The sequence below is a fragment of the Lontra canadensis genome, unplaced genomic scaffold (genome assembly GCF_010015895.1).
Source record: "Lontra canadensis isolate GAN:19392208 unplaced genomic scaffold, GSC_riverotter_1.0 scaffold2, whole genome shotgun sequence".
Classification (NCBI taxonomy): domain Eukaryota; kingdom Metazoa; phylum Chordata; class Mammalia; order Carnivora; family Mustelidae; genus Lontra; species Lontra canadensis.
The window spans coordinates 18327781-18347731 of NW_022630996.1; positions in this window are offsets into that span (position 1 = coordinate 18327781).

The following is a 19951-nucleotide window of genomic DNA, read 5'->3' on the forward strand; positions in this document are numbered from 1 at the left end:
CAAACCTAACAGGGTTTGCATGATAATTCTTTGGTTATCTGGATATCAGTATCAACTCAGATCCTATGTTAAATGGTCTTCAGCTGTCTTGATATTCTTTCACCAGTTTTATGATCATTCTGGTATATGGCCAAATTTCCATAATAAGGTAGAACTGGTTATATCATTATAATATATACTCAAAGTGGTATTGCAGCAATGTGGTATTGCTTTTTTTAGGATGCAGTCATCTCTTCGGTGATTTAAAAATTGGATTCTAAGAACTGAGCAAAGTGTGGTGTCTTTTTACCTGGGTGACCATTTTCATCATCCTATTATCCATTCTTGCTTTTTTCTAGTTGTATACATTGAGTAGCTTCCTTGTTGCTGCCTGCCCATTTATTTCATTGTTAGGAGTGTCATGTCTTATAAGCCATTCCCACCACTCTCACTGAATATAAACAATATTCAATAATTCAAGAGAAGGTAGGATAAAAACAACAGAGGAAAAATTCAGGAGACCAACAGGAAACAAATAGGATGACAGATCCATTTTACATAACCATATCTATATTTAAATTAAATGTTAATGGCATAAACACTGTGGTTAAAGGGCTAAGATGATCAGAATGGGTTAAAAAATATATATATCCTTGCTGTCTGCAAGGATATACGCTGACATAGGTATATAGATTAGCTGAAAATAAATGTTTGGAAAAAGATAAAACATGCAAACAGTAAAAAATAAGAAGGCTGGAGTGATATATCTGATATAAATTACCAGTGAGTAAAGGGACATTTTGAAATGTTGAAATTATCAATCCAGTAGGAATATACATTTACACCTACAGTGTGTATTTTTCCCTAATATTTACTACAAATGTATCAAAAAGAATATTAAAAACAGCTATATTTTCAGTTAAAGTGTATCTTACTATCTTACTTATAAACAATTTGATTACACATATTATTATATGTCTTATTCTCTAACTTATTTTATAACATATACTGTTATCCACTCAGATATCTTACTTTGTTTTACCTTCAATATTATATGGAAAATAAAGTGGAACCTTCATCATAGGAAATAAGCTATGCAAAGGATTTCTTTTAGTGAACTAATTGTTCAGTACAACTATTGCTACTGAAGTAGAAAAAATCTGGAAGGATTTTAAGATATTTCTATTTATTTTTTTCTACTTTTTATATTAGTTTCAGGTATAAAGTTTAGTGATTCAACACTTCCATACAATACACACTGCTCATCACAAGTCACTCCTTAATTCCCATCACTTATTTAACCCATCTCCCTGCCTACCTCCCCTCTAGTATCCATGAGTTCGTTCTCTAGTGTTGAGTCTCTTTCTTGGTGTGCCACTCTTTTTTTCCTTATGTTCATTTGTTTTGTTTCTTAAATTCCACATATGAGTGAAATCATATGGTATTTGTCTTTCTCTGACTGACTCACTTTGCTTAGCATAATACTTTAGCTCCTTTCATGTTGTAAATGGCAAGATTACTTTTTTTATGGCTGAGTAATATTCCATGGTATGCTTATTCTAAAATGGCTTACCAATTATAATTCATGATCTTAGCTGTTTTTCTGGGACTTTTTCATATTTTTAGTAAAGGAAAGCCAGTAATACTCATACATATTATTGTTCGTCATATGCCAGTTTCTTTTCACATTCTACTTTAAAACAGCTAATAATTTATAAAGAAGAATAGCAGATAACTTACGCTTAAATTATTGTTATATCAATTTGATCCCCTTAGTCTAGATCTACTTTTCTAACTTTCTTCAAATTTACAACTTTTGGCCAAAAAATGAAATAAAAGTGATTGAAAACTAGGAGGATTTGATAATTGCCCCATTTGTAACTCTCCACCCTCTGCTTTTTTTTTTTTTTAACATCTTTTCTGCTTTTCTGATATTAGCTCCAGCGTTTCTAACTCAAATGTCAAATACTGTCAGATAATAGCCATTTTCACATTTTATTTTATGGAAAATTTCTCCTTAAGGATTAAGATTAAATCATGAAAAATAACCTTATATTTAAGGTTTATGGATTTTAGATTTCTAGACAACTTTAACTGAAAACTTACAAATGTATAATAGATACCTCATAGCTTCATGATCAGTCTGGACAGAAGAAAATAGTTTTTCTTTATGCAAAATCATTTTTTTGGCACATCATAGTTGATCCACTACTATAAATTTATATTTATAATGATATGCATATCATCAAGAAGAGAGACTTGATTGTTAATATTTGAGTGAAGTAGAGATATGTTCATTGCTTGAGATTTTCCTTAAAATTTCTTTGAATAGTTGATATTGACTCAGAAAAAGACCTCCTGGGAATGAAGTGAGTTTCTAAACCATATTTGAGTTAGTTTGATGATGCATTTTTTTGTTTTCATGTAGATTTCTCATGGTCGGGGAAATAATACTTTTCCTCTATTTTGACATATTTCCCTTTCAGCTTCCCTCTCCATTAATATATATTAGGCTTTTTTAAAAAATGTGCCATAAAGAGCTAAATATTTCCAGGAAAGAAGCAGTAAAATATAGATCTGCCTTTATATTTTTCTTGATATATGACTCTAAATAACTTCTCTAAAAGCATTTTTCTGAAATTCTTCAACATGTTTGATTCAATCTCTTCCAATTCCTAATTATGTAATATATTTAATGTTGGCTTCTTAAAAATTCTGCAATGTCTTCCTTTCTCGACATGGCCTAAATTTAGTTGGAGACATAAATGTTTCCGTAAGTGTTTTCTACTACTATATCTATTTGTGTCCTCTTAGTACTTATAATACTTTAAGTCTAGTCCAAACAGAAAAAGACTGATCTGTCCTTCTTCTTGTATCCTTTGTTATTTTTGATGTATGCTTGTCATTCTTCTCCAAATTAGATAAAACATCTTGAGAGCAAGTCTTACGTCTTCTATCTCCTGTATCATCAATATACAGAGCCTAATATTTGTAATCTAGTGTAAGTCCAATGAACAACTACTTATATGTTGATGTTACATTTAAAAATTCTTGAAGCAGTATCCTCAAAATTGAGATTTTGATGGCTCTTCTCTGGAGACCTCCATATGATTAATTTTTTTTCTGTATTCCAGCTGTTAATTGGCTGACTAAATAATTCCCTACACTCTGTCCTCCAGAGACTCTTTCTTGAGTCTAAAAGTGGTAAGGGAATACAATACTTTCAGTGGATTATTGTGTTAGATATTTTCTAATCCTCATTATAGGACCACCTTCTACCATTCTTTATAATTTAATGTTTCAGGAAGTTGACTTTTTGGGGCTGCATCAATTAGGCTTCTTGTCCTCTAGTTTCTGTGTGGGTTTAGCTAATAGGGGGCACCAGTACCATGGGAGGGGAAGAGGTCAGAGTACATTTTTCTCCTGTTTCTTTCTTGATAGCCTAAAATAGGAAGTGGGTACTCCCCCCACCCCCCCCCCCGGCTAACGCCACACAGTTTGTTTTTAGGGTCAAGTGGTCCTTTTAATTCAGCTCTAGCTCTCCTTGCATTCTAGCATCCTACCCCTTCCTTAGTTTCTTCAAGACAAGGAGTGGTGAATATTCTCAGCTCTTGCTACCTTTGGATTGTTTACTTTTACTTTTTTCTCATAATTCTACTTTTTTCTTTGTAAATAAAGTTGTTCCTTCATTAAAGTGCCCCCAATTACATTGTGCTAGCTTTTTTCTTTGGGGACTCTAAATTACACAAATATTTCAAGTAAAGCATAAAAGATGACTGCAGTCTACCTCTTCTATACTTAGTCTTGCCTAAGATTCTTTTTAAAGAAAACACTGGTACTTGATATCAATAAAATATTATTTATGGTAAGCTTTATAGTTGATGACGCTTTAATAAATATAGTCTAGGCAATGTCACCTCCACAGGGGGGAAATTCAGCTTAGGCTGACCTTCTGAAGAACTAAATGAATTAAAAAAACATATTGACAAGGAAGCAATGACATTTACCAGTTTCTAAAATAGGCATTGTGTTCTCTGCTTCCTAAAGCCTGTAAGACAGCTAACTGAAAAGAGCTCAAAGTGACTTGACAAAATATTGGAAGCACCATATAAAAGAGTCTGGTTGACATCTTGTCGTGTTAACTTTATCTCTGCAAAGTCAGATGTTCTTATTCTCCTCTACTTGATGTAAGAAGATTAAGGTGCTGCATGACAGATGGTTTTAAAAAGTGAATACCATTCCATCTGGTCCCAAGTGGAAAAAGGAAAGTCACCCACAACTTTTCATCTAAAAATTGCTGTGAGAAGATTCTCAAAAGTGAACTTTAACACTTCACAAAGGAATTCTGTAAGATTCTAGTATGCCGGATTCCGGTTATTACCCCATTATGAACACTTGTGCCACCTGCCACCCTGGCTAAGACCTAACTGTGACACAGAAAAAGTTAAACTTAGCAAGTTCAAGAACTATTTTATGGCAGTGACACTTGGCTCAAGTTTCAGTGACCTCTCTGTTCCTTTCCAATCTTCATAATCTTTCTTTGAGGTCTTATCCATTAGTCTATTCTGTTATATAAATGATAGAAAATATTTAGTGCATTCTTTTACTGAGCATTTTCATTTATAGAAAAAGCCTATAACCAAAGAAACAAAGTTCTAATTATGGCATTTTAATCCCTAGCAAATCAAGTTGAGGGTGGCATTACAGATCCAGAGGGCATTCTCAGTACATTGAAATTTCTCAAACAGAAAATCTCCTACTATACAATCCAGTGTTCAAAGCTTTAAAAACATTTGGTTAATTCAATCCTGTAGTAGATAAAAATAAATTCAGTTAAATGTCATTGGTGTTTACATGATTTTGTATAAAGGAGAGGCTGTTCTTTAATAATGGACAGCAGGTTTTTCATTCCTTGATAAAGGATAATCAGGTGAGATTGGAGATCATATGAAAAACTGGGTGCAGTATAGATATGATTATTACATAATGAGGAAAATTTTTTCAGTGTCAGAACATTTCCACACTTCAGTTCAAAGTTTTACATAATCATGAAATAGAGGGTAAGAATATGAGCCTAAGATTAATAAGATTTATAGCAATGTCACATTATGCTTACAGTAATTAACAACTAATGATTAATAACCAACATTTATATAAATAGTTTGAGCTTCACAGTTATACTCACACACACTATGTATGTAATATATGTGTATAATATATGTGTGAATAAATCTATGTGACAGAATCTTTTACAATAATGTTAAATAACACTTCACTTAGCAATTCATAATGTATTATATATTATTAACTACTCAATTTATTCCTCTGTATCTTTTTTAATTAGGAAAGAGAAAGATTATGCATTTCATATTATTTACCTATTTCACACTGTTATTTTGTTGAGTACATGATATTCTTCTGCATGTACCAGATTTTTTTTTTCTAAGACTTTTTTTGGGATATCTTAGAATATGATTATTTGTGATATTCTGCTATTGTTATGTTATAAACTATCACAATTCTATTTTATTGACTTTTTTAAAAGATTGTATTTATTTGACACAGAAGGAGAGAGAGCGCTCACAAGCATGGGGAGCAGCAGGCAAAGGGAGAGGGAGAAGCAGGCTCACTGCAGAGCAGGAAGCCTGATGGTGGGCTCCATCCCAGGACCCTGGGATCACGACCTGAGCCAAAGGCAGATGCTTAGCTTACCAACTGAGCCGCCAGGTGCCCCCAAGCTATCAAAATTTTAAACAATTATTTAAATTGACTGAACTTTAACTTCTGGCAGGTGATATCTGCATGCAATTTAGGGTACAGAATATTTGACACATAGTTGATTGGAAATACACTGTCATGGAAACACAAATTTCCTTGTTATTTCTTCTATCTTTTATCCCCTTTTCCTCTCCTTCAGAAATGTGTGGACTACCATGTCTGTGCCAAGTACTGGGCTAAATATAATATGCAAAATATTTTGAAAAGAGCCCTTTAGGATTCTTGCTTTCAAGGGCTTATGTCCTTCTAATGGCAGGATGGAGAAATACATATAAGTAGACATATTTAGATTTGTGATGAGTACTAGTTAAAACAAACAACCAAACTAATGAAAAGTAGAAAATACACCATGACCAACTGGAGTTTAGCCCAAGAATGAACAGATGGTTCATCATTTGAAAAGAAATCAATATAATTCACTATTTTTTGTAAGGAAGTAAAATAGAAAAAAACAGTCACATCAATTGCACATAACACAGTTGAAAAAAATCAACATAATTTATGTTTAAAACTCTGCCATATCGAAGTGCCTGTAAATGGAATCTATCCAAACCTAACATTATTCTTAATTGTGAAAGTCAGAATTATTTCCCTCTAAAACTGGAAACATTCCTCCTATTCAACATTGAACCAGAAGCCCTAACCAATGAACTATGGTCAAAAAATAAAGTCAGAAAGATTAGAAATAAAGTAAAAAATTGTTCCTATTTTCAGACAACATGACTGTTCAAATGAAAAATCCCAAAAGATCTACAGGAAATCTCTTCAAACCATATGAGTTCAGAATGTTGCAGAGTACAAAGTCATCATACAAAAATCAGTTTTATTTCTGTATATAACTGTGCAGTCACTTTTGGCCCTAAATAACATATGCAGCTCCACACCCCTCCTCCCCAACCCTGCCGCTCCTCTTTTTTTTTATGTTGAAGAGATCCCTCTGATAAATCAATTAATAAGCAAAACGAAAACAAAGAAAACGCGAGTGCCTAGGTGCCTCAGTCAGTTAAGAATGGACTCTTGGTTTTGGCTCAAGTCATGATCTCAGGGTTGTGAGATGAAGCCCAGAGGCGGGCTCCACCCTAGGTGTGGAGACTGCTTAAGATTCTCTCTCTCTCTCTCCTTCTGCCCTTCTCGCATCCTGCTCTTGTGTCTATGCACTCTTTCTCTCTTAAAAAAAAACCAAACAAACAAAAAACAAAACAAAACAAAACAAAACAAAACAAGCCAAGAAAACCAATTGGGAGCCAATTTATTATACTATTTACTATACCTACAAAATATTGAAATACTAACATATAAATCTAATAAAAAATAAATGAGTCCTGCATGTTAAAAATAAAATCCAGATAAAAAGAATGAATGATTTGCTATTGAAGACATATAAAACTCATGAATTTAAGGACCCAGCATAGTTCTGATGGCAATCCTCTGAATTTATATATAGATTTAATGCAATTAAAGGAATGTGGAAATGCAACCAAACATTACTTCCAGGGCAAAACTTCAAGGCAAATGGTTTACTAAAAAATTTTTAAGACACACATAATTGTCATAACATATTTTCAGAAAATAGAAATATATGGAAAGCAATTCAACTTGTCTTATTAAACTCTATCACCATACTACCACATAAGTAGATAATGTCTCCCAAACTATTCCAGCAGTATTTCTTTGTAAGTACAAGAAAGTATTCTAAAATATATAAGAAAATGCAAACAACAACAATAAATTTATAAGAAAATGCAAATTACAGTAAAAACTATTTTGATAATAAAAAAGTTAGGAGGGCTTATATGATGTGATTTTAAGAATCGCTATATAGCTACAATAATGAAGATTTTGTGGTATTAGAACAAGGATAGGCTCATTGATTAGTGAGAAAGAATTACTATTGTCACACAAATATCATCAGTCTACTTTCGACAATTATGCAAAGGAAATCAAATGGAGAAAGAATAGTGTCTTGAGCAAATGATGTTTGAACACCTGGATATGAACCTCTATCTGTTTTTCATAGCTTTACTGAAATTAACTCAAAATGGATAATGTATCTAAAGGTGTAACATAAAATTATTTACCATTTAAAGGAAACACTGGAGCACATCTCAATGGTCTTGGGTTATGCAAAAGTTCTTAAAATTGAGAACAAAAGCAAAATCCACAAAAAAGTTGGATGTTAACAATAAGGAAACAAAAAACCCAATTTTAAAAATGGACAAGTATTTGGAAAGCCACTATATCAAAGAAGATATGCAGATGACAAATATGTTCAGGAAAGATGGTCAACAGAATTATCCTAATAAAATTTAAGTTGAAATCAAAAGGAGATAACAGTACTACCACCCTCCTGTAGAATAGCTATAATGACCACAGTCAACTATACCAAGTGCTAGCGACAGTGTAAGGTTACTGGAATTCTCACAACCTAATGGTAGGACACAGCTTCTCTGGAGAATAGTTTGATAATTTCCTGGCAAGCTAAACATATACTTAGCAATCACATTCCTAGGTGATTTCCCTAAAGAAAAGACAACTTGTATTCTTGCAAATTCTTGCATATGTGCACAGGTTCTTCATATGTCTGTATTGCATATGTCCTTCAATGGGTCAATGGATAAACAAACTATATAGCACAGCTGTAAAATGGAATACTACTGAGAAATAAAAACAAATAAAGTATTCACAACCAAACAACATGGATGAATCTTAAAGACATTTATGTTGATGTCACAAAAGTATACATACTGTATAATACCATTTATATGAAACTTTTTAAAAGGAAGAACTTGAGGGAGAGAACAGATCTGTGGTTGCCAAGTGTTGAAGTGAGAGGAAACTCTGGCCATGTAGGGGCAGCATGAGAGAACTTGGGGGGATGATGGGATTATTGTGCATCCTTATTGAGATGGTAGTTTCATAAATCTATAAATCTGTTAAAATCATGAACTATATACAAAAACCTCTTTCTTTTGTAAGCAAAATAAAGATTACAAAGATTACAAAGAGTCACCCTATCATACTATCAAGTAGGAAATAAATATTTAGGCTTTTTAAAATGTGGAACAATGTGAATTCTTAGACACTGCCAATAAGAATGACATCTGATATAAACATTTTGGGGGACGATTCGGCAGTATCTCAGACTCCTCAATTCCATTCTTATGTATATACCTAGGTAAATCCTCATAGAGATATGCATGGTAATACGTAAAAAAGTGTTCATATTCATGTAATCCACAGTAGTAACAACTAAAAATCCCTTCTTTGTTATTAGAAGTAAAATCAGTAGATAATTTCAGTAAAATCACATAATGAAATGTTAAAATTGATAAAAATTTGCTAGTATCAGTTTATCATTGAGTATGATGCTGACAAATATAATACTGAGAAGTGAAAGATCAATGAGGTATCATTTATTATAGAGAAAACATAAACATGCAAAATATTATTGTACATATTTTGTAGGAATGCATATCTACCTCACAAAACTGTAAAGACACGCATGATATTGACTACTATGAAATCAAACAAAGATGTTATCTAAAGGGTGTATGTGTGTGGGGTGGGAGTGTGTGGGGAGGGAAGACATGGAAGAGTGTATGATTAGGTAGGGATGCAAGAAAGATTGAGCTATTTATTTAAGATTTAATTATTTATTGCTTAATCTATGTGATGGATACTTGATTTTTGTCATAAAATTATGTATTTATAATATTCTACATATAACATTTTTAAAAGGAAAAAGTAATATATATTAAGGTGCTAATAACTCAAGGATTTATCTTTTCAAAAATTTCTTAAATAGTAAATAAATATACAAATAATGCAATCTTTATCTCAATGGAGAATTTCAGGATAAAACAATGAGCTCAGATGGGGGAAGACAGTTGAAAGTGAGAGATCTTTACAAAGGCCCATCATCTGTAAATGAATTTGCAAACTCCTTCTATAAAATGCTGGACTTGAGTAGTAGAATTTGTGGGTTACACTGCAACACCATGTTCATTCTACCGAAAGGGAATCAGATTTTTAATCTGGCATTTTCAATTCTTTACCATCTAATGTATACAAAGTACAATGTACTTTTGTATTGGAGGAATTAAAATAGAACTAGCAGTGAAACCCATTTACTGTGGCTGGTGATAAATACTTCTTTATGTATTTCTTCTAAGAAATCTCTCCTGTGTTTTGGATACCCCAGAAACTTCAAACATAGTACAACTGAAGTGAAATTCATTCTTTTCACATACAGACCCACCATCCAAACGAAGTTGGCTCTTCCAAACTGTAACTTAAAATTCATTTTCTCTGTAACTTCTGTTTCCTCACTACTACACCCAATTTTGAGTATAGTTTTGATGATACTATTCCTATTTCTTCTATCTCTGTATCAAATAGGGCAACTTTAATTTCCTTGGTTGTAAATTGTAATGTTTGCATATTTTTTCCTTGAAAAATGTGATCCAAAGTTTTTATAAAATTAAAATTAACCTGGAAATTTTACACCCTAGAAATTAACATCCAGATATTGACCTCAGTTTAGAGGCACTGGATAATTTGGTTTCTAAAATATCTGAGAATATTCTATTTCCAAAATACAGCAGCATGAAAGACTGCTTTCAGTTTTCTCTCCATGTTTAGCATTTTCCTCTTTCCTGCTCTTGATTCTTATTTCTTACTGTCCTCATCGTTTAGACTGGCAGTTTGTTTTCATGATGTAGTGATTCTATATTCCCACATTGATGTGGCTTTCAAGATAAAATGGAAATTCCTTCTCTTCCAGGAAGTTTCATCACATTCCCCACAATACTATAATGTTGATGTTTCCATGTGACCTCAAAGCACTCGGCATCACCAGTCTAGCTCTTGCCACATTCTGACCCTAAATTCACACACCGGCACCTTCCCTGTGTGTCCTGCTTAGCCAGGATTACATAAAGTTAATCTTTCACATAAAATCTGGATTTTGAATTTATCATATCCCCCTTGCATATAAGATAAGTTACATAAAATGGTCATTGAATTGAATGTCAAAGTTTGTTTTTCTTGTTCTGTTTTCTTGACATATGAGGGAGGATAGGAAAAGGGAAGCATTTAAAGAGGTATAGAACAAAATTGCACAATTTGTGAAGGGATATATAAAACCAATAAATACTAAAGCATTCTTGCCCTGTGGACACTGATAAAGGCCACCATAAACTATGTGCCGTGTAATTCTAAGACTGTGTATTATTCACCTGAATGAAGACAATGAATAATAATTACAAGGATATTCAAGCTGGTATTTTTTACTGTTTTTTATAAAAATAAAGGCATCGCTTCTCAGCCTTTTGGCTAAGATCAAGTATAAAAATAAAGGCAGACAATTGAATTTCTGGCATAGGGACCATGCCTTCACTTTGTCAGAAACATTTGTTTGGAAATTAAGAATTAACATTTTTAGACCCTAGTACTGGAAAGCTGCCCACAAAGGCAAATTTAAAAATACAGATGTTTATAATACCATAATTTAGGATTAACTTATTCTTGAGTTTTAAGATATGAAAGATAACAATAAAACCATGACAATCTGACTAAATCATGGCATCACAGGATAAGACCATGATGTTATAAGTTATTTTTATTATCTAAAAGTTAATATCACACCATCACTTAAGTTGAAGTCAGGGTCATACATGTCTTTTTACCTCAGGAACTTCCAAACTGGTCCCTGGTATTCATTATTATTCTTGCTTTCCCCATTAACTCCCTGAAGTCAGATGATCTTCAGAAAACACAAACTGAACTGTCTCACATTTTTCATGAAAGCATTCAATAATGTTTCAAAAATCCTTAATGTCATCTATATAGTCCTCTACAAATGGTTCATCTAATTAACTAATTTGTATTCTGCATTTCTTCCTCCTTTCTATGTGTTCTTTATTTTTGTTCTCCAGCTTCTTAGAAGAATCATTTCCTTCATCTTCTCAGTCTCTACCAACTTCAGGCCTTCCCTTTGTGTCTTTCTGATCCATGCAGCACCCTCTGTTCATTTCAGTAAAAGTTGCTGGATCTCTTCTGACTTATTCCTTAACATTTACTCATTCTACTTTTGAGGGCTCCACTGTCCTTTAGTATAATCTGGCTCACATCATCCCAAATCCCATCCTTAATCTGTCAGTCACACTTCTTTAGGACTAAACCATAATTGTAATTGAGAGTGTTCAAATTCTTTATAAGAAATCCCCAAACATTGTGAAAAATCAAGATAAATGGCTAATTTCTGTGGCAATAAAAGTATTCTAAATACCAGCAAACTGTCCTTCAGTTCTGATTCCAGTTGGGCATGGTGTTACAATTTTTCCTTTAGACATTTTTTCTTCTTACAAATAAAAACATGTAAGTATAGAAAAACAAGATAAGAACCCAATAAAATACACTGAAATGTGACATAAAAGTTATTAATCTCTCTATTCCACCCACTGTAACATTCATGACACATTATTATTGTTCCTCCTCCTCTTCTTCCTCCACTTCTACCTCCTCTTCCTTCTACTTCTTCTTTTCTTCTTTCTCCTTTCCTTTTTCTTTTTCTCCTTCTCCTTTTCCTCTATTTCTCTCCCTCTTCTCTCACCCTACCACCTTCTTTTCTCTTTTGTTCATTATGAGGATCAAAAAAAAAAAAAAAAGATTCTGGCATGGTGCCACTGTCTGGTAATTACTCAAGCAGACATGTTCTTGGCTATAGAGGGATTTTAAAATGAAAACACTCTCAAAAGATTGTCATAGAGCCACGAGTTTTCTTAGTAAAAAATAGCATTTAAGCAACGTTAACACAAGGATTATATATTCCTACTATGAGATTAGACCTGTTTTATGGAAAAATTACTATTAATATGTTGTGATATATTTTTCTTTAGGTGGAAAAACTATTTTGTTATTCACATTTTTTTGTAATACATGTATTAATTTAGGCAAATCCACACTTATTTTTTCTACTAGATGGAACAACACACTTCTTAAAGACTTTATAGTTGTATTGGTCTTCCACTGCTGTGCAACAAATTAGTACAAGCAAAATAATACAAAATTGTCTAGGCCTGAATATTTGTAAACCTATAGTGTGCACTCTCAATTTTCATTAATGACTCAGACCTTTTACTTTTTATATATTTGTACATATTTAAGTATTTATTTAAAATTTTGTATTTATATGTTTACTTAACATACCTAGAAATTTAACATACTTTTTTGGGGGGCGGTATAATGTTTTATTTAGAGGAGACATTTATTTTTGAATTATTCTCATTAAGTTAGCAATTACCAGTAAGTTTAAAACATGCTTTACATTTTTTAAAATCATTTTTAAATTTATTTTCAGCATAACAGTATTCATTGTTTTTGTACCACACCCAGTGCTCCATGCAATCCGTGCCCTCTCTAATACCCAACACCTGGTTCCCCCAAACTCTCACTCCCGCACCTCTTCAAACCCTTCATATTGTTTTTCAGAGTCCATAGTCTCTCATTGTTCACCTCCCCTTCCAATTTCCCACAACTCCCTTCCCCTAACTCCCCATGTCCTCCATGCTATTTGTTATGCTCCACAAATAAGTGAAACCATATGATAATTGACTCTCTCTGCTTGACTTATTTCGCTCAGCATAATTTCTTCCAGTCCCGTCCATGTTGCTACAAAAGTTGGGTATTCATCCTTTCTGATGGAGGCATAATACTCCATATATCTACTGTCAGGCAATATACTAGTTGTTTAGGATACATCAGTGAATAAAATAGACAAGAATTTCAACTCTTCTAGAACATACATTCACTTAAAGGGAGAAAAACAAGTAAAATATATACCATGTCAAGCTGGTAAGTGCTGTTTACAGAAATAAAGGAGGAAACTGTGATGGGTATGGTTTAAGTGTTACTTATTGCTAACACAAAATTAATATAGATTAGAATCAGAGAATGAGGGATGAATGGGTGAGGGTTCTTGTCTTATTGGGAAGTACAGATATAACAGAGATAAAACACCTATAACAATAGTCCTTCACATCCCAGGCACTGCTGGTTGTTGTGGAGCTGGACTTATTAGCAGAGGCACAGGGGTTTTGCTAGGGACAAATGTCACCAAGGTATGAAGGCTGCAGAGATGGAGGGGATTGACATAGATGTCTAGAGATCTGGGGCAGGGGTAGGGGGTAGTGTTGAACTTATCTAGAACTCTCTGAGTTGTGGGGTGCCTTCTTGAATGGAAGATGAGTGGATCTTTTCTTAATACTGATAAGGAGGTATACAATTTGGTGAGGATTATTTTAGAACACACAGATTATTCTGAGTATTTGACCCTTGAATAATTATCACTAGTATATTTTTCAGTCATCAAACTTGAAAATAAAGCATTGATATTCATATATAATCACTCCATTTATCATTTAAATAATTAAATTCAATTTAGAGAGGTTTGAAGGTGGACCCATAGTGAAAATGCAAATGCAAATGAAAAACGAAAATGAAGCTAATGTTGAAAGACTACTTGAGCACTGACAACTATAAAATACGAGTCATATAATGGGAAATAATGGAGGGAGTATTCATTATGAGTATTCTTTTTATTGAAATTGCACTTTTTTTACTCATGTAACAGATTTGTTTAAGATTCTAACGAGAAAACCAACAAGTTTCAGAACTGAATGAATGTATTGTAGCTAACCCAGAAAAGATAATGGTTATGATGATGATTCACAAATACTAAAGAAAAATGACCAAAGAAATGGAACTCACGTATTATAAAGAAAGGTCACAGCATTTAGATCTATTTAGCTTAAAGCAAGGGAAATTTTAAAAAGACTATGGACTGACTTAATTGATGGCTACAAGTGAATGAAGGATCTTATGAATATATAATTACACCCATGAAATTTAACACTACAGCCAGTCATTTCAGTTAAACACTGAAAAGAGCAACCTCAGATGATAAGAGAAATAAAACACTGGAACTTCTACTGAGAAAGCTTAAGGGGATCTATTCCTAGAGTTCATTAAAAAGAGAATGACAACTCTCTGACTTGATAATTTAGTCACTCATCTGCTTTAAGGAAAATGTTCAGATTTGATGAAATTTCTTTTCCTTCTTTTTTAAACAGTCTTATTGAGATAAAATTAACATGTAAAAATTGTATATATTTAAGGTGTACAACTGATGTTTCAATGTACATATATATCATGTAATCATTACCAGAATCAGGCTAATAAACATATCCCAATATCTGTCATTATAAGGATGGGATGGAGATTCTAGGCATACTTCCTATATCATATGTATGAAAGCCAGGGTTCTATTGGGATTGGTTTTGGATTGGTTTTTTAAGGTATGAACATGAAGGCATTATGTTTATGAGTGGTAGAAGAACGGCTTGGAGATAACATTCTGCCATTGTAATTGCTTAATATTTCTGCATCATGTCCATAAAGTGGCACATGTCATCTGGAAATATATATTCAAATTTGAGAACAATACAACCAGTCCAATTCAACTTACAAATAGCATTTATTGCAGCAGCTGTGGATCAAACACATATCTCTAGTCATCTAGCAGATGGCTGAATACATTTTTTATGATAATATGACTACTTCACTATAGGAAAAAGATTACCATAATTGTACAAACACTGTTTTCCCTATTTCTCAAATCGAGAGAGTTATACAATTTTCCCCCTTCATTTCTCTCCTTTCTTCTTCTTTGTTTTTTTCTTTTTGGTATTTCCATTATGTAGACACTGAAAAGTAAATGTTATTAACTTACCTTTTTTTTTTTTAAAGATTATTTTAGAGAGAGAGAGTGTGCACATAAATGAGTGAGGGATGGGGAACAGGGAGAGAATCTCTAGCAGACTCCTTGCTGAGCATAGAGCCTGAAGTAGGACTGGATCCCACAACTAGGAGATCATGACCTGAGGTGAAACCAAGGTCTGACTGAGCCACCCAAGCACCCCAAGTTAACTTACTTTTCTTAAAATTTCATTCTTACTGTGTTAATGTTTAAGTAACTACTGATAAACCAGCTGAATTTTAGTTAAGTATAGATACAACTGAAAATTATTTAGAGTTTAGACATCTTTTTATCTACAGTAAAAAAAAAACTGAGTTGAAGAGAAATATCTCTCCCACAAGTATCAAATATATATTTTATATGTATATACATAAATAACACATTATAAAAGTAAATTTAAAAACAGGGCATGCAGAGATACACATGGCTAAGAAAACAGCTTGTTTCCATGGTATGCTCCTTCTCCTAAACCATAATTAATGATGTTATTTAGGGAGAATTTAAATTGTCTGACAACAATATGTTTAGTTATCTACTTTTTTTTGCCACAGGGAACCCAAATATTTTCTCTTGACCACAAGTTACTTATTTCATGTTTAGATGGGGTCACTCTCTAAATAGAATTCACTGATATACTGTATGCAGGAAAATATATCTTTTACTTAAAACAAAATGTTTACTTGAAGATTACAAAAATCAGAAAGGCATAAGTACATGTATTTAAATTAAAATCATTTGTTCTTTAGAAGGTATTTCTGAGTAAAAGCCCAAGACTCCAAGTGGAAAAAACATATTTGCTATTCCTTATCTGACAAAGTCTTTGATACAGAATATATAAAGAGTTCCTTCAAATTAAAAAGAAAAAAGGAAAACAGATGATCCTGTAGGCAAATAAACTAATTGTAAGTGCTTCAAAAAAAAAGAGGACATCCAAATTATCAGTAAACATATGGATATGGACTCAACCTCATTAATCATGACGGGAATAAAAATTCTAACAGTGAGATGTTACTAAACAAACAGAATGGCAATAATTAAAGATACGTAGAGCAGATAAAATTCTTAAACACTGCTACTAGAAATATAAATTTCACAAGCATTCTGTTTGGCATTATTTACTAAAAAGGAATATGTGGTTTTACTTCATGACCCAGCAATTCCACTGCTAGTTATAAACCCAATGCAAATGTTACATATATTCACTAACATTCATAACTCAGAATATTCATAGCAGAGCTTTCATGCAGCCCCAAATTGAAAACAACCAGGTGTCATTCAATAGTGGAAAAGAATACAATTTGAAATATTTGTTCATACAATGGAATTTAATATTATACTCAGTAACAGGGAAGAATCGTATTGATATACTTAAGAAATTGGGTACAAAGGAATTCAAAAGTAGACAAAACTTATGTCTCAAGTTACTCTAACTAATATGGATAGTGATTACTTTAGGTAGAAATAATGCCTGCAAGGGTCCACAAAAAGACCCTTTGAGGTGCTATTTATAATGTGAATGCTGATTATACAGGGATATCCACTTTGTGAAAATTAACTGAGTATACATATTTGAAGATAGATATGTCACTTATCTGTATGTATGTTAAACTTATGAGTTGTCAGATGGTAGGGGTCCTAATTTGTTTCACGCAAGATTCAATAGGTGAGATTATCCCACCTTTGTAAAAGTTAATTTTAATAATTCAACAAACAACCCTTACCAATATAGAAAATTCAGGGCATAGAATAAAATATTTTTAAAAATCTGCTTAGCAACATTGGTACAATTCCCTGGCATCTGGATCCTGAATCTTTTGGGATTATTATCTTGAGTAGTCAATTCTGCACTAGTATATCCCATTCTTCAAACCTTTCTCACTCAAACTGATCCCTGTTTATTCACTTTTTCAATGGTAGATAGATACTCTGCATAATTATGTCATGGACAACATTTCAGAATTCCTGTGCTTTCTCTTCAACCTGCGCACACTATGTCTCTGAGGAACAAGGAATAGGCATTCTTGTGATCAGTGGCAGACCTCTCCCCAAGCAGGGGCTGGGATGGATGGTCCAGGACAAAAGGTAAATCCCTATTGGTGGAAAAAAAAACAAAAACAAAAACCAAAAACCAAAACACTTCTTTTTTGGAAGTGAGGATGAAACAGCTCTATTTTTTCTGTTGTGTATAGCTAAGCAATGATGCCTTTTTATAATCTAACGACTTAGTTTACAAAATTAAACCAGTTACTTTGACACTCTGACTTCCAGTTATTACGTTTTTTAGCACTACCATGGACTTATCCTCTAGGCAAGTGAATGTAGGATTTTTGGGGCCCAAAGTTCATATAATCTGGAGGCACTCTAAAAATATTTATCACAAAATTGTGAATACAAAATTAGGTACACAAGTCAAGTTTTATTCAGAATGATAACAGTTTACTTGGTTGATTCAACTAAGGGCCCAGTAAATGAAGAGTGCTAGACCTTATGCCTCCATAGTTTATTATTAATGCTACCTCTGACACAGGTATTTATTTTGGCGCATTTCAGAAAATTCCATACTTGAGTGTTGTGAAACGTATCTCTGTGGTCTGTACCTAAACCTGTTTTTATCCTTCTAAAGTTTTAACTGCAAGTTTCCTTATTTGAAAAAACAGCCACAATAATCTCTCCTAGCTTTAATCAGTGATCCCTTTCCTTACTTTCCCCTTTTTGAGGTCTATTTGTTTGCTATTTCCTTTAAAGAAATGTCCTTCTATTACCTGCATGACCATTATCCCTCACATCTATAGGACTATGCAGGTGCTGGGACTTTATCTAAAAGACCTGTCCTCCTTGTCAGAGAAACAAATTCTTAAACAATCTTTTAGGTAGAGTTTCACCACAAATTGCCCTTGTAGCTTAAGGTGCTGTTTCCTGTCTGCCTCCACTGTAGCATTCAGCTCACTGGGTTTTCACTGTGTTTACTAATCTTTCTCACAAACTCAAGATCCTCAAGAACAAGAATTTTGTCTTTTTATTTTCTATCTCATGCAGAGACACAGTAATAGATCCACACTAATAATCAGGCATGTCTGCTGATTGCTTAAATCTTATGTTATAAATCTTACTTTTTGGTGAAAAACTACCATGACAAAATAAGGCCTGCACAAAGGGAACAAGCATCAAAATCCAGGAGGTTCAGAGAACCCCCCCCCCCAAAATCAATAAAAATAGGTCCACACCCCATCATCTAATAGTAAAACTTACAAGTCTTAGTGACAAAGAGAAAATCCTGAAAGCAGCCCAGGACGAGAAGTCTATAACATACAATGGTAAAAATATTAGATTGGCAGCAGACTTATCCACAGAGACCTGGCAGGCCAGAAAGAGCTGGCATGATATATGCAGAGCAATAAACGAGAAAAACATGCAGCCAAGAATACTATATCCAGCTAGGCTATCATTGAAAATAGAAGGAGAGATAAAAACTTCCAGGAAAAACAAAAACTGAAAGAATTTGCAAACACCAAACCAGCCCTACAGGAAATATTGAAAGGAGTCCTCTAAGCAAAGAGAAACCCTAAAAGTAGTAGATCAGAAAGGAACAGAGACAATACACAGTAACAGTCACCTTACAGGCAATACAATGGCACTAAATTCATACTCTTAATAGTTACCCTGAATGTAAATGGGTTAAATGCCCCAATCAAAAGACACAGGGTATCAGAATGGATAAAAAAACAAAACCCATCTATACACTGTTTACAAGAAACTCATTTTAGACCCAAAGACACCTCCAGATTTAAAGTGAGGGGGTGAAAAATAATTTACCATGCTAATGGACATCAAAAGAAAACTGGGGTGGCAATCCTTATATCAGATCAATTAGATTTTAAGCCAAGGACTATAATAAGAGATGAGGAAGGACACTATATCATACTCAAAGGATCTGTCCAGCAAGAAGATCTAACAATTTTAAATATCTATGCCCGTAACATGGGAGCAGCCAAATACATAAACCAATTAATAACAAAATCAAAGAAACACACTGACAATAATAAAATAGTAGTAGGGGACTTTAACACTTCCCTCACTTAAATGGACAGATCATCCAAGCAAAAGATCAACAAGGAAATAAAGGCCTTAAATGACACACTGGACCAGATGGACATCACAGATATATTCAGGACATTCCAACCCAAAGCAACAGAATACACATTCTTCTCTAGTGCACATGGAACATTCTCCAGAATAGATCACATCCTGGGTCCTAAATCAGGTCTCAACTGGTATCAAAAGACTGGGATCATTCCCTGCACATTTTCAGACCACAATGCTCGGAAGCTAGAACTCAATCACAAGAGGAAATTTGGAAAGAAACCAAATACATGGAGA